At 44.5% G+C, this 13,724-nt stretch overlaps 1 long non-coding RNA gene across 2 annotated transcripts in view; it reads right to left on the reverse strand.

Annotated features, from left to right (window-relative positions):
* The window catches only part of LOC124507816 (uncharacterized), an 82,908-nt gene that overhangs the window by 68,721 nt on the left and 463 nt on the right, over positions 1–13,724 (reverse strand). For both annotated transcript variants that reach the window (XR_006961140.1, XR_006961139.1), the window contains exon 2: positions 10,120–10,212. This is a non-coding gene — a long non-coding RNA (uncharacterized LOC124507816). The remainder of the gene's footprint in view (positions 1–10,119; positions 10,213–13,724) is intronic.

The following is a 13,724-nucleotide window of genomic DNA, read 5'->3' on the forward strand; positions in this document are numbered from 1 at the left end:
ATGACAAAAATACATTTAGTAATAATCTAAAAAAAATTTTTTTTACCATGTATTCATTTTTGAAAGGCAGAGAGAGACAAAGCACGAATGGGTGAGGGGCAGAGAGAGAGGGAGACACAGAAACAGAAGCAGGCTCCAGGCTCCGAGCTATCAGCACAGAGCCCAACACGGGGCTCGAACTCTCAGACCGCAAGATCATGACCTGAGCTGAAGTTGGCCACTTAACTCACTGAGCCACCCAGGTGCCCCTTTTAGTAATAATCTAATAATCAATAAAATCAAATATAATCTTGACTGATTTTTTTTCTTAACTTTTAATTTAAGGGGTGCCTGCCTGGCTCAGTCGGTAGAGGGTACCACTCTTGATCTCGGGGTCGTGAGTTCGAGTTCCATGCTGGATGTAGAGATTACCTAAAAATAAAATCTTTAAAAAAACATAAAGCAAGGGGCGCCTGGATGGCTCAATTGGTTAGGCGTCTGACTTCGGCTCAGGTCATAATGTCATGGCTAATGGGTTCGAGCCCCACGTCGGGCTCTTGTGCTGACTGCTCAGAGCCTGGAGCCTGTTTCAGATTCTGTGTCTCTCTCTCCTTCTGCCTTCCCCCACTGATTCTCTCTCTCTTTCAAAAATAAATAAACATCAAAAAAAAAAAAAAACACATCAGTATGACTGCTCTGGGGGCTAAGGAAGAAATTAAGATAAGGCCTTTTAAAAAAATAAAGCAATTAATTTAAAAAGGATCTTTAAAATTAAAATATCATTCAAAATCAGTAAAATAGTTCATGTATAAACTGAAATGTAAAATGGTTCATGTATAAACTGAGATGTGCCTTTCCAAACAATATTATGTATCAGAGTTCACAATTTGCTGTTTTAAAATTTAGACACAAATAAAAGCTACAAGTTGTCACTTAGAATTGAAGACCCTCGGGGCGCCTGGGTGGCGCAGTCGGTTAAGCGTCCGACTTCAGCCAGGTCACGATCTCGCGGTCCGGGAGTTCGAGCCCCGCGTCAGGCTCTGGGCTGATGGCTCAGAGCCTGGAGCCTGTTTCCGATTCTGTGTCTCCCTCTCTCTCTGCCCCTCCCCCGTTCATGCTCTGTCTCTCTCTGTCCCAAAAATAAATAAACGTTGAAAAAAAAAAAATTTAAAAAAAGAATTGAAGACCCTCAAGTTTGCCTCTTAATGTTCACAGTCAACGTGCTATCATTTATTCCAATTTTACTATTTAAATAGTAAATTGTTAAATAGTGTTAAATAGTGTTAAATAGTGTTAAAAATTTTTAAATAGCGTTACGGAGATGTGTCGTAACACAGGATTTGGCGATGGGAACTGAACCAGAAGCTAGCTCGAGTAATTTGGAATCGCTCTGAACCCACTCTCTGAATGTGTGTAGCTGTGTCCGTATGTGTGGAGGCTGATTTTTATAATTGGGAGCTCTTTAAAGTATTCCAAATTGAATATTATGTTTTATTGTAAGCAATAAAAATGTGCCAATTACATGTAAATTACTAGAACTCACAGTAACCACAGAAATTGATTAGACCTTAGACAAAAAACTTTTTCAGAGGGCATTTTATCACTGACTTTTTTATAATAGCTGGCACATGGTGATAATAAAAGCAAATGCACTTTTAATATTTTTTTTTCATCGTGGTCAAGTCCTCTCCAAAGAATGCCTCTTTTTATAGCCTGCGTCTGCAATGAACCACAGCCACCCACGGCCTGGCCTTTGGTAAGCCAACGGAGAGGCCTTCTCCAGCCCTTCTAACTCATAAGCAGATCTCCTTCTTCCTATTCCCATTTCTTTTTATCACAGGACACTATTCCTTTGCTTTACAGCACTTAACACAATTCATAATTAGATATTTGTTCACGTACTTTCTTATTGTCTACCTTACTATGCGGCAATCACCGTGAACTGGTGATAGTTGGCTGTGTCTATCCCAGCACCTGTTGGATACCTGGCATATAGCAAATACTCAATACATTTTTTTTTTATTTTTTTTTTTTAAATTTTTTTTTTCAACGTTTTTATTTATTTTTGGGACAGAGAGAGACAGAGCATGAGCGGGGGAGGGGCAGAGAGAGAGGGAGACACAGAATCGGAAACAGGCTCCAGGCTCTGAGCCATCAGCCCAGAGTCTGACGCGGGGCTCGAACTCACAGACCGCGAGATCGTGACCTGGCTGAAGTCGGACGCTTAACCGACTGCGCCACCCAGGCGCCCCTTTTTTTTTTTTTTTAATTTTTTTTTTTTTCAATCAATACATTTTTTAAGATGAATGAACACATGCAAGAACGAATAAGCTAAAGTCTTGTTCAGTTAGCAGTGGCCGGGGGTGGGGGGAGAGGGGAGCACAGATGAGATAATGTAATATAAGATTCTAATTTATCCAAAAATAAAGCAGTGATGTGGCATGACTTGGTGTGCCCTGACCAATATATCTACTCTAATTAAAATCATGAGAGATGGAAGTATATAAATCAAATGTCCACAGGTGAGAAATACAACTATCAGGAAGGGCAGGAGTTTGCAGTTTCTTGTATCAGTGCATTGTTTCTTGTATCAAATATAGATGAGAAACCAAACCAAGGTAGCTTAGTAAACCTCAGGACTGGGGCCAAGAGAATTGACATATGCTTCAAATGTTTAACTCATTAAACATGTGAAATAAGTCATACAGCATGGTGAGTTATTTGGAAAAAGTCCCTAACGGTTGGGGGAAGGGAGGGAATGGACAGGTGGGAGCAATGCCTCATCTCTGCAAAAGGATACACAAAGAGTGTCTGAATCTTTGAGTCTGGTTCCCCTCCCTTAAGACCATTTTATATGAATCCACCAAAAATGCCTCTTTGGTTCTCCTCTTTCTACATAATATTGCTGATAGTTTCCTCTGTTGGCTAAAAATTCTCTTGTAACTGAATCTGATGGAATGACTACCGGTTGTGTGGTCAGGTAGAACTGATACAGCATCCTGGCCCTGACAGCTCCCTGCCTCAGTTTCCTCATCTGTAACAAGTAGACAAATGACACCCATCTCACAGGGGGAGTGAGGGAATTCAGTGACAGATGTTAGTGTCACAGTGTTAGATTAGCCTGTTTTAAGACTTAGAGGCCCAGCTCACAACAATCACCTTCACTGTGCCTTTCACCCACAGGCGTGGTCCTCAGACGTGAGATGTATACTGTCCACAGGGCTGTTCCCTAGCCAAATTCAGTCAAGCTCAGTCCAGATCAGTGCCGCCATCCAGGGGACACATAAACTCATGAGAACTAAGCATGGTGGTTGTTTTAAGGCCCTGAGGTTTGGGGCAGTGTGTTTGTAGAACTATTATAGCAATAACTGCTGTGCCATCTGGATACGTCAGCTGATTGAAACAAGACGTGTATCTGACTCAAACCACACCGTGTATTTTCCTGGGAATGTGGGGCTAGAATGAACAGAGAAGAGTTCAACGCGGGTTGCTGGTATTTTGAGTATGGCAGATAATAAAATCTGAGAGCTGTGGAATGACCATCTGTAGTCACGTGAACCGCATAGCAAAATAATCCTTCTGCAGAGGGAGAGGCAAGAGAGAGCCTTGAGGAAGGTACATGACTTCCAACGTTCCTCATGACTTTCCTTTTAAAATGTATTTCTTTATTTTGAGGGGCAGAGAGAGAGACAGAGAGAGACAGAGAGAGACAGAGAGAATGCCAAGCAGGCTCCATGCTGCCAGCACAGAGCCCGATGCGGGGCTCGAGCCCACTAACCCTGAGATCATGACCTGAGCCAAAGTCAGACGTTTAACCGACTGAGACACCCAGGTGCCCCCTGATGACTTTCCTTTTAATTCCAAGTCATTTTGAGCTTGCTGCATCCTGCCTTTGTATTCTCATAATAAATTCCCTCTTCGTGCGTGTGTGTTTAAACTAGAATAAAGTGATTATGATACTTGCAAATCAGATTTGTTTAGATACAGATTTTTTTTTTTTAAATCTAGAAAATTACCTTGTATAGAGCAGGTATTTAAACAACAGTTCTAAGATCAACAATTGCATCAATTAGATCACAGGTAAATCTGCTTTTCCTATATTTGGCCCAATAAAACTTTTTTTTTTTTAAAGTAGACTCTACACTCAATATGGGGCTTGAACTCATGACCCTGGGATCAAGAGTCACATGCTCTATCCGCTGAGCCAGCCAGGCATCCTGGCCCAATAAAACTTTTTTTTTTTAATGTTTATTTATTTTTGAGAGAAAGAGCATGAGCAGGGGAAGGGGCAGAGACAGGGGGACAGAGGATCTGAAGCGGCCTCCATGCTGACAGCAGAGAGCCCAACGTGGGGGTCAAACCCACGAACTGTGAGATCATGACCTGAGCCAAAGTCAGATGCTTAACTGACTGAGCTACCCAGGCGCCCCAAACTTTTGTCTTTAATATACTTAACCAATATAAGTTCGTGCATTGCATTTCTTCCACTGTAAAATGCCATCAATTGCGAGATAAGCTATGGATTTAATCATAGTGTTTTGGGGAGAAACAAGAAACTCAATGGATGTAACTGTATTTTAAAAATCAACCAACAGAACATATATCGACCTATATAATTATAGTGTATTTCACAATCTAAGTTTGACTTTAAGCCTGCTTCACATTCAGCACCCAAAGGTTCTTCTGAATCACATGTGTCTCTCAACAGCTCTGTGTATAATCATGCAGACATGCTGCTTTTTCATGAACTTCATCTTGGCCTCTATTGCAACTGTTGCTTTGATAGCATTATTTGGAAGCTAACCCAAGTATACAAGAGTTTTAGCTACATTCGTTATTTGATTAAGTTCATAGCGTCACGTTTGTGTGTGTGTGCGTCACATATTTTTTCACTTAAATGTACTCTTGCCGAAAGTAAAACAGTTTCTCTTAGAACCAGTCAGAAGCATTTACAGATGGAACTGTGGATGATGAATGATGGCTTGCTGCATGATTTAGTCACAGCAATTCTCCTAGCTTTGCAAATTCTCGTTGTTGTTGTTATCAATGTTCTAGACAGATGTGTGATCTACATGCGGAGATTGGCCATTTCTACTGTTTTTAGTTTTATTACCTGCACACGTGGTAACTTCTGTTTTATTTATTTAAAGTTTATTTATTTTGAGAGAGAGGGAATGCACGGGAGGAGCAGAGAGAAAGGGAGACAGAAAGAATCCCAATCAGGCTTCACACTGTCATCACGGAGCCTCATGAGGGGCTCCAACTCATGAACCATAAGATCACGACCTGAGCTGAAACCAAGAGTCGGACGCTTAGCCAACTGAGCAACCCTGATAACTTCTGTTTTAATGCTGCACTCTAGCCTGGTCCTTTTGAGCTCATTTAAGCAACAATTAGGAATGCACATTCACATTAAAATTCCACCACATGTGGTCCTATTAATGAGAGCAATGCCGGAACAGTCCACTGGGATCAACTTGTTTCAGGAAGAAACTTACACCGCTCCTTCCAAGGCTGGCCAGTTTCAGCTGACATCAAAAACATCAGGTGGAACCTTATTCCAGAAACACTCAAAAGCAAAAAGCATACACCTTAGCATTGAGCAAATCTGGTGCTCTGATTTTATAGCTTAACTCTTTGAGCCCTGAGCATTGCCTGATCTCACATTAGATACCTCCAAGGTAGGATATGTATGTTCTCTCTGATGCTCCCAGCACCACTGTACTAGCTTCTGTGCACATTTTGGATGCAGCAGGGTAGTTCGAATCGTGCACTAGCCAAAAGTACAGGGAATTCGTGTCTCCAGGTGTGAGACTGTGATTCACAGGAAATACGTATCTGGTCATTCACATGACCAATATATTTTATTTGGTGGTTGTCTGTGGTTCCTAGTTCATGGCTACTAGAACCTTTGGAATTTCCTGTGATGAGTGTGATAAAGATGTATTTTGTTATGTTCACAAGGTGACTTTTGTGGGTTTTTTTAAGTTTATTTATTTCTTGAGAGAGAGAGAGAGAGAGAGAGAGAACATGCATGTGTGAGCGAGCACACAAGTGGGGACGAAGCAGAGAGAGAGGGAGAGAGAATTCCAAGCAGGCTCTTGACAGGCAGCGTGGAACACAACACGGGGCTCGATCCCAGGAATCATGAAATCAGACCCGAGCCAAAACTAAGAGCTGGTTGCTCAACCTACTGAGCCACCCAGGCGCCCCAGGAAGGTGACTTTTGGAAAGCCCCAGGGAAACCCAAGGGTGGGGACTGGTGGCCAGGAGGACCAGCCACGTAAATAGAGGATTGGGACTTTCAGACCTTGCGCGCCCCCCCCCCCCACCCCCACCACCAGGGAAGGCAGAGAGGCCGGAGACTGAGTTCAATTGCAGGTGGCCAATAAGTTAATCAACCATACCTGTGCAATGAAGCTTCCATATGAACCCAAAAGGGCACAGTTTGGAGAGCTTCTGGGTTGGGGAAGACGTGCAGGTGTGAAGAAAGTAGCGTGCCTGGCAAGGGCATGGAAACTCTGAGCCCTTTGTCCACACTTCGCCTTATGCATCCCATCCATCTGGCTGTTCCTGAGTTATATCCGTTTATAGCAAACCAGTGAGCTGTAAGGAAAACGCTCCTCTGAGTTCTGTGAGCTTCTCTAGCAAATGAAACTAAAGGAGGGGTTTGTGGAAACTTCTGACTTATGGCCAGTTGGTCGGAAGTACAGATGACAGGGCAGACTTGCAAGTGGCATCTGAATTGAATTGCCAAGGAGGGGTCGCTGGAACCTCCAATCTGTAGCCGCGTGGTCGTGATGCAGGTTGTGTGGGTCCAAGGACCCAGAGGAGGTCCTGTAGGACGTTGGCTTTGGGCGGGATAGAAATCCAACATGAGCTGATAGGAAGTAAGAGGTCCTGTAGGACGTTGGCTTTGGGCGGGATAGAAATCCAACATGAGCTGATAGGAAGTAAGAGCGGAGTTTACTGAAGGTAGAGAGAGTGGAGATATAGAGTGTCTGGGAGCGTCAGAAAGGAAAGGAGAGCGGGTCTCCCTTTTGCCTGTGATCTGTCTGGTGCACACGTCTTCTCAGGCATTTGGGAACAAAGATGAGTGCTCAGGTGTCCTCCATAAGTCACCCGTACCCTGGATCCAGAGCTCTTGGTGAGTCAGTGGTCTTGGGAAGTTCATGGGGACCCTGCCTGGTCAAGATGTTACCTATTATGCTGGAAGACATCATTGACTCCTTGACCTCGACAAGGAGGACATTATGTGCCCTGTAAGGTGTGTATAAGGTGGGGGTGTAGGTCCTAGCAGGAATAGAAGCAGGAAGGGGCACCTGGGTGGCTCGGTCAGTTAAGTGTCTAACTCTTGGTTTTGGCTCAGGGGCCGATCTCATAGCTCGTGGGTTTGAGCCCTGCATTGGGCTCCGTGCTGATGGTGTGGAGCCTGCCTGGGATGCTCTCTCTTCTTCTCTCTGCCCCTTCCCTGCTCTCTCTCTCTCTCTCTCAAAAATAAATAAACTTAAAAAAAAAAGAGTAGGAGCAGGGAAAAGGAACAAAAAAAAAAAAAGCGGCTTTTCATGGAGTCCCTCTGGTCTCCCTGTGTCAGTCAGAAGCAGAGGACGCAAGTCTAGGCTCGGGACGCGTGTCCGTGGCCAGGGATGGCGTGCCATGGCAGCGGCACTTTGTAGGAACGAGCTCTTCGCCCAAGGACACTGTCGCTATCTCGGGGTAGCATCAGAATTGAGCCAAATTGTGGGACCCCCGCTGGTGTCCAGAAAATCGCTCGTCCATGTGGGAAAACCCTCCCATGCTCCCTCCCCTCCAACAGTGGTTCCTAAAATGCCGGGTTTGTCCTAATTCTTGCTCTTTTAAAACAAATACATTCTGCAGTTGAAAATCCAAGACGCAGAAACACCTACAGGCCACGCAGACTCCTTGAGTCACCAGTAAGAACAGCGTTCCCCAACATTCTGGTGTTCCACCACAACTAGCTTCAGCCACCTGCTTGGGGAACTTTTTTCTTTTATTCTTCTCATCATTTCCAAACAGATCTGCCCCTCCCCACCTTCATTTCATTGGATAAAAAACTGTGTTTTTATCCAAAACCTGGCTGCCACGAGGTTCCTGCTTCAAAGGCCTAAAGTTCTGGCTTTGTTTTCAGCTACCCCTCCCCCCACTCAAGGCTCAAGGTAAGTCTGATTAGCGGAGATATTGTCTAACTGCAACTCTGTTACCTTATTTGAGACAAATTCAAGAGGCAGATGTCTCTGTCTCTCACTCTCAACTGCTACACAAAGACTGGGAGAGCACAGTTTACGGACAAAGATTTCCTTTACGAACTTCACCAGCGTTGGACGTCCCATGGGATGTAATCTTTTAAAACTAAGTTTTTAAGTTTATTTATTTTGAGAGAGACAGAGAGAGAAAGAAAGAGAACGTACGCCAGGGGGGAAAGGGCAAAGAGAGAGAGGGAGAGAGAGAGTCCCAAGCAGGCCCTGAGCTGCCGGCATAGAGCCTGACGCGGGGCTCCATCCACAAACCGCGAGATCCCGACCTGAGCTAAAACCAAGAGTCAGACGCTTAGCAGACTGAGCCACTCAGGTGTCCCTAAGAATTATTTTAACTTACTTGAAAACAATATTCAACTGTCACAGTTTATTTCCATCTTCTTAAACACAAGAGGAAATCCGACAACTCTGCGGTGATCCATGAAAGAGGACTTCACCTACTTCTGTTTGAACCTGGAACCTTCCTAACTGATTCTTTGCAGCTTATCTCTTAACTCAGGCAAAAGACCCTACGGGCCAAGCATCCTGTGCTGGGAACAGAAACCACCCAGCCAAACAAAAAGGACTGCCCTGAGCCAGCCAGACTGCATGTGACCCCAAGACACGGATCGACTTGACCTTCACTGCCTACCTGCACGTGCTCACTGACCTGTGTCCCACACTTTCTTCCTGTAAACCTGGAAGTACTTCTGGCACTTTGGAGACTGTCTTTCGAGACAGATGTTAGTCCGCTGTCTTCCTGGTGTGGGCCTCATTGACACAAATTCCTTTCTGGTTTCACCTCCATTCGTCCCATGGCGAGTGGCTGAATTTGGTCTGTTTGGGACCCCCGGAACCAGGTGCCCTTGCAACCTGGCACCCGTCTACAATTACAATCACAATTTCTCCCCCAAATGAGAACTGATACGAAACCTACTGACTTTCCTAAGAGTCTTTGAAACAGTTGGAAAACATAATCGCTCTTCTGAAGGGCGTCACAGTTCCCTCAGCAGAGCAGACTGGAAGAGAGGCCGTAATTGTTGTTACCTTCTGTTCATCTCTACCATCTCCTGCCAGGCCCTCTGATTTGCTCCGTGGTTGACTCTTTGGACTGTCTGTAGTTAGGAGTTTGGGCTTGGGGGCCCATGAACATAAGTTCAAATTCCAGGGCCATTATACCTACTCAATCTCTCCAAGCTTCACATTATTAAAGCAATGGAGATACTCATCTACTCAATTTTTGTGAGGACCATGTCAGAATGTGCGTGTAAAGTTCTTAGCACGCTACTTGGCACAAACGAAGATCTTGATAAATCATACCTCCCACGATGACTTTTCTACAACGGGATTAATTAGCTACAGTTGTCGTGATAACTAACAATAGTTACAACTAATAGTTATAACTAATAACTAATAATTATGTAGTGATGATTAGCAATTGTGATTATGGGGTGCATAACTAACCACCCCAAACTTAAAATAAGTGGCCTTAACATACCTATTTTATTTAGCTCACGCTCCTCTGTGTTGACAATTATGGCTCGTCTCAGTGGGGTGGTCTGATGTTGGTCTGGGCTAGACTCATTCTTGAATCTTTGCTGAGCTGGTGGGTTTGGCTGATTTACGGTGGCCTCATCTGGAATGGATGGAATGACTGGGGCCTCTCCTCCAAAAGGAAGCCCAGTCTTCACATTTTCTATGTCTCTGCCTGCCCAACATTTGTCATTGTCTCATTGGCCAAAGTTGCAAGGCCCGGCCGGATTGAGTGGAGAAAGAATGTACTTCTGGGAGAAGTTAATTGCGAGAATGCATACAGCCAGGGGAAGAAATTGAGGCTGTTTTTTCCAATCTACCACAAAAAGCCTCTTCCAAAACTCTGATTTACCTGTTTGCTTGTCTCTATGTCCTTGAGGTTTCTCTCTTCACTCCTTCCGTGTTTTCTTCTTTTTCTCCTTCAAATGTTTACTGAGCACCTAATCTGTTCAACGTAAAGGAGATACAGCAATGAATAAGATTTGATCCCAGTTGTCACAAAGGTCTTGGAAAGGACCTCACTGCCTACGGTGCCACCATATTTAAAGGAGTAATTTTTTTCTTTTAACAGCACCACTACACTCTGTGTTAAATGCTAAAGCTAGCTAGCATTTCGGTAAGTGACAATAAAAGAGAATGCTTTCCTCTAATTGTTTAAAATGATAGTGTTTCTAAGGAATGGTTTCCAGCTGTTTTGGCTGATTTAATCAAGAGCTCTTAATTATCACCAGACTTTGCTCCCTATCCGTTGGCAATGTCTTTACAATGCACAGAGGACTATGATAGTCGGCTAATGGGATGATCGGAAGGTTGTGCCTCGCACGGTGTTCTAGTTGGCACAGAAAGGGTTGGTAATAACCTTCTGGATTAGAGGTTTGTCCTTTTGATTTGTTTTCACGCATGTTTGCAACTAGTTTGGGTAGCATATGAGTGCAAGATTTACTCTAGCGTTCAGAGGGCAGTGATCTCAAAATGCATGAGCTTAACTGGCATCAGAAAGGGCTCAATGAGGTATATGACTCTGAATTAGAGCCTCATCTTGCTTCTTCCCTAAGGCAACGGAACTCAACCTGGCTGCTTACAAACACCCGGGAGTTTTTAATCTAGGTCCAGGCCCAGGCCATACGGCAGACTAACTACTTTAGAATCTCAGAAGTAGGACCCAGGGACGGGGCTTATTTAAAGCCCCCCCCCCCCCCGGGTGATTCCCAAAGTTCAAGTCGAGCCTGAGAACTATTGCCTTGAGGAGATCCACAGAACATTACGACACAAGGGAATATCTCTTGATTTTGAAATTGAGGAAAATTAAGTCCAGGGAGGTCATGGATTGTCAAAAGGTCAGGGAAGGGGGAAGGCAGGATTCAAACTCAGGTTTTCTAAGTCTAACGTCTGTGCTTTTTTATGCCTCAGAAGAACTGGAAAGGCCCAAGTCACTATTAAGCGATGGCAGAAATAAAATGGAACAAGATGACACAAAAAGGGCACGTCATTGATATAAATACTAAACAATAAAGGAAACGAAGCAATGAGAGCATCACACTGCATCACGATGACCTTTTGGGAATAAACTTTCGGGAGAAGCCTCCTTGTAGTTAATTCCTATAAGCTGCCAATCTGCTGGCAATTACCTTTGACCACTAAAACATGTGCTAATTAAAAGTGCATGGTCTCTGTGCCTGATTTAGAAATTGGAACAAATAGCGGACTAAACTGGAAGCAGCTATTTTGAGCAATTTGGCTAAAAGCTAATGTTCCAATGGGATGTCAATGATGATCTTCCCAGTATCACTTTAACTGACAGTACCAGGCAGGCGTTCTTTCTGGAAGAGGAATCTAGCAGCCCATCTCTGTGTCAGCGAGACGTGATGTGCACGTACAGGCACTAGGCAGTGTGGGGACTGATAGAGACGGATAAAGCCCAGTTCCTACCAGCCCAAATTGGACTTCAAAAGGGGAGCACTAGCAGAGGGGATGGAAAGGTGTTTGCCAAAGGGGAACAGAAGGAGTGGTCCCGGAGAGGCTACCACACTTAGATCAAGTCTAAAGAAGGGGGTGGCAGAATCAGTCCTCTCAGAAAAAAGGGGCAGAAAGGAGCACAGGCAGAAGGTGAAACAGAGGATTTGCGAGGGCACGGGGGTCTGTATGGTAACCGTGTTACCAAAAGCCCACGTGTAAACCAGAAAAACACTTATGTATGTTGTATGCGATCCTATAATTATGACGCAATTATTCCTGACTTTCAGCTGTCCTTCCTCCGAATCCTTTGGCTGCTGATTTTATTCCTGGCAACAATACAAACCAAAAGACCAAGGGGATTTAAAAAAAAAGAAAGAAAGAAAAAAAGAACCAAACTCATTATGGGCCAGACTCTCTCAGGGCCTTTGGGATTTGCATCATTTTTGAGTAATGTAAGCAGAGATGTCTGTCCTTTGGAATCATATCCTCCTTCGGCTTACAGGGCACTGTGCCCTTTGGATCTCTTCTATCTTTCTTTGGCTCCACACCCTCCCTCGGCAGGCTTTCTCTGACTCCTGGCTTTAGCTCCTGTCTGTGGGCCAAAGCTTCCCAAATCTCCAACCTTGAGATCCCTCCACCTGCTTCAGCCTGGTATGCCCAGCTGCCTTCAGAACTATTCACTGCCTTCAGAACTAAGCAAAGATGCCACATCGAGCTTAATGTGTCAAGGAGAAACTCACATCCTCTGTTCACACCCCTCCCCAAAGCAACATTCCTTCCCAACTTGTCTACTGCTCTCCCAGTATCATTCGTTTCCTTATTCCAGCCTTGGAGTTACATAACTAACAGATGCCTCTCCTTTGGTCCCAAGCCAGTAGCCGACAAATCCCAGGGATTTTTCTGCAGTAAGATTCAGCTCATTCCTTTTCCACAGCCACCACTAAGACGAGGCACCGAATGCTCCCTTCAGTGTCAGTCCTAAGGACTCCCCTCCATGGTTAATGTCATGGTGTATACTCCACAGAACCCGGCTTCTGATTATTTAATGTCACTGTTCTCACAGAGAACCTAGAATGGTTTCCTAAAGGACAAATTTCCAGCTTGCAAAGTTGTTCATTAACTAGTTCTATTTTACCTGCTTTCTCCCCCCATATTCACCGAATACATATGGACGTTGTTAAGTAGTTATTAAATTAAAATGTCCTAGCCCCCAAACGGTGTGCCAGGCAGGGGATACAGAAATACGGACTATGGTTTTTGACGGTTTCTGAAACGTGCCTAGTCCGGTGGTGGACTGTAAGCACTGATGGCAGTTTAACTAGGAGTCAATGGGGAAAGTGGAGAGGCAAGTTAAGATACTGTGAGAGTCTCAGGGCAAAAACAGAGCAGGAAAGATGTTAGAGATGATAAAAATATGAACCACTGTATTGAAGTGTCCTCCAAGTAACTTGGCAGTTTGGCATTTACCCTTTAGCAAGAGACAGTCCACTGTATATACTCTCCTCTCACCTGCTTCTGTGACTTGCTCTTTTTTTTTATGTTTATTTATTTATTTTTGAAAAGGAGCGAGAGAGAGAGCACAAGCAGTGGGGGGGGGGGAGACACACACAGGGAGACAGAGGATTCGAAGCAGGCTCTGCACTGTCAGCACAGAGCTGGACGCGGGGCTCGAACTCACAAACCCTGACATCATGACCTGATCTGAAGTCCCATGCACGACCCACTGAGCCACCCAGCCCCCCCCCCCTGCACAGTATCATTTCTTAACCTTAGAACGCTGGCACTGCTTTCAAAGAGGAAGTTTCTCAAATTTAAATACTTAGTTGAAACGTGTCATTCAGTGGATTTAGTTCAAGACCTACGAATCAGCTTTTTGACAGGTTCCCAAGTGAATGAGGCATCAAAAAATCCTGAACCTCTTTGAGAATGTTTTAGACCTCTGTGGCTTGCTTCTATTTCTCCATGCATACGGTGCACTGCCCACGGGGCCTAGCAAAGTCT

Source organism: Lynx rufus, unplaced genomic scaffold (genome assembly GCF_022079265.1).
Source record: "Lynx rufus isolate CCGP_SWC_20201006 ecotype Redwood Valley unplaced genomic scaffold, mLynRuf1.p SCAF_12, whole genome shotgun sequence".
Taxonomy (NCBI): Eukaryota; Metazoa; Chordata; class Mammalia; order Carnivora; family Felidae; genus Lynx; species Lynx rufus.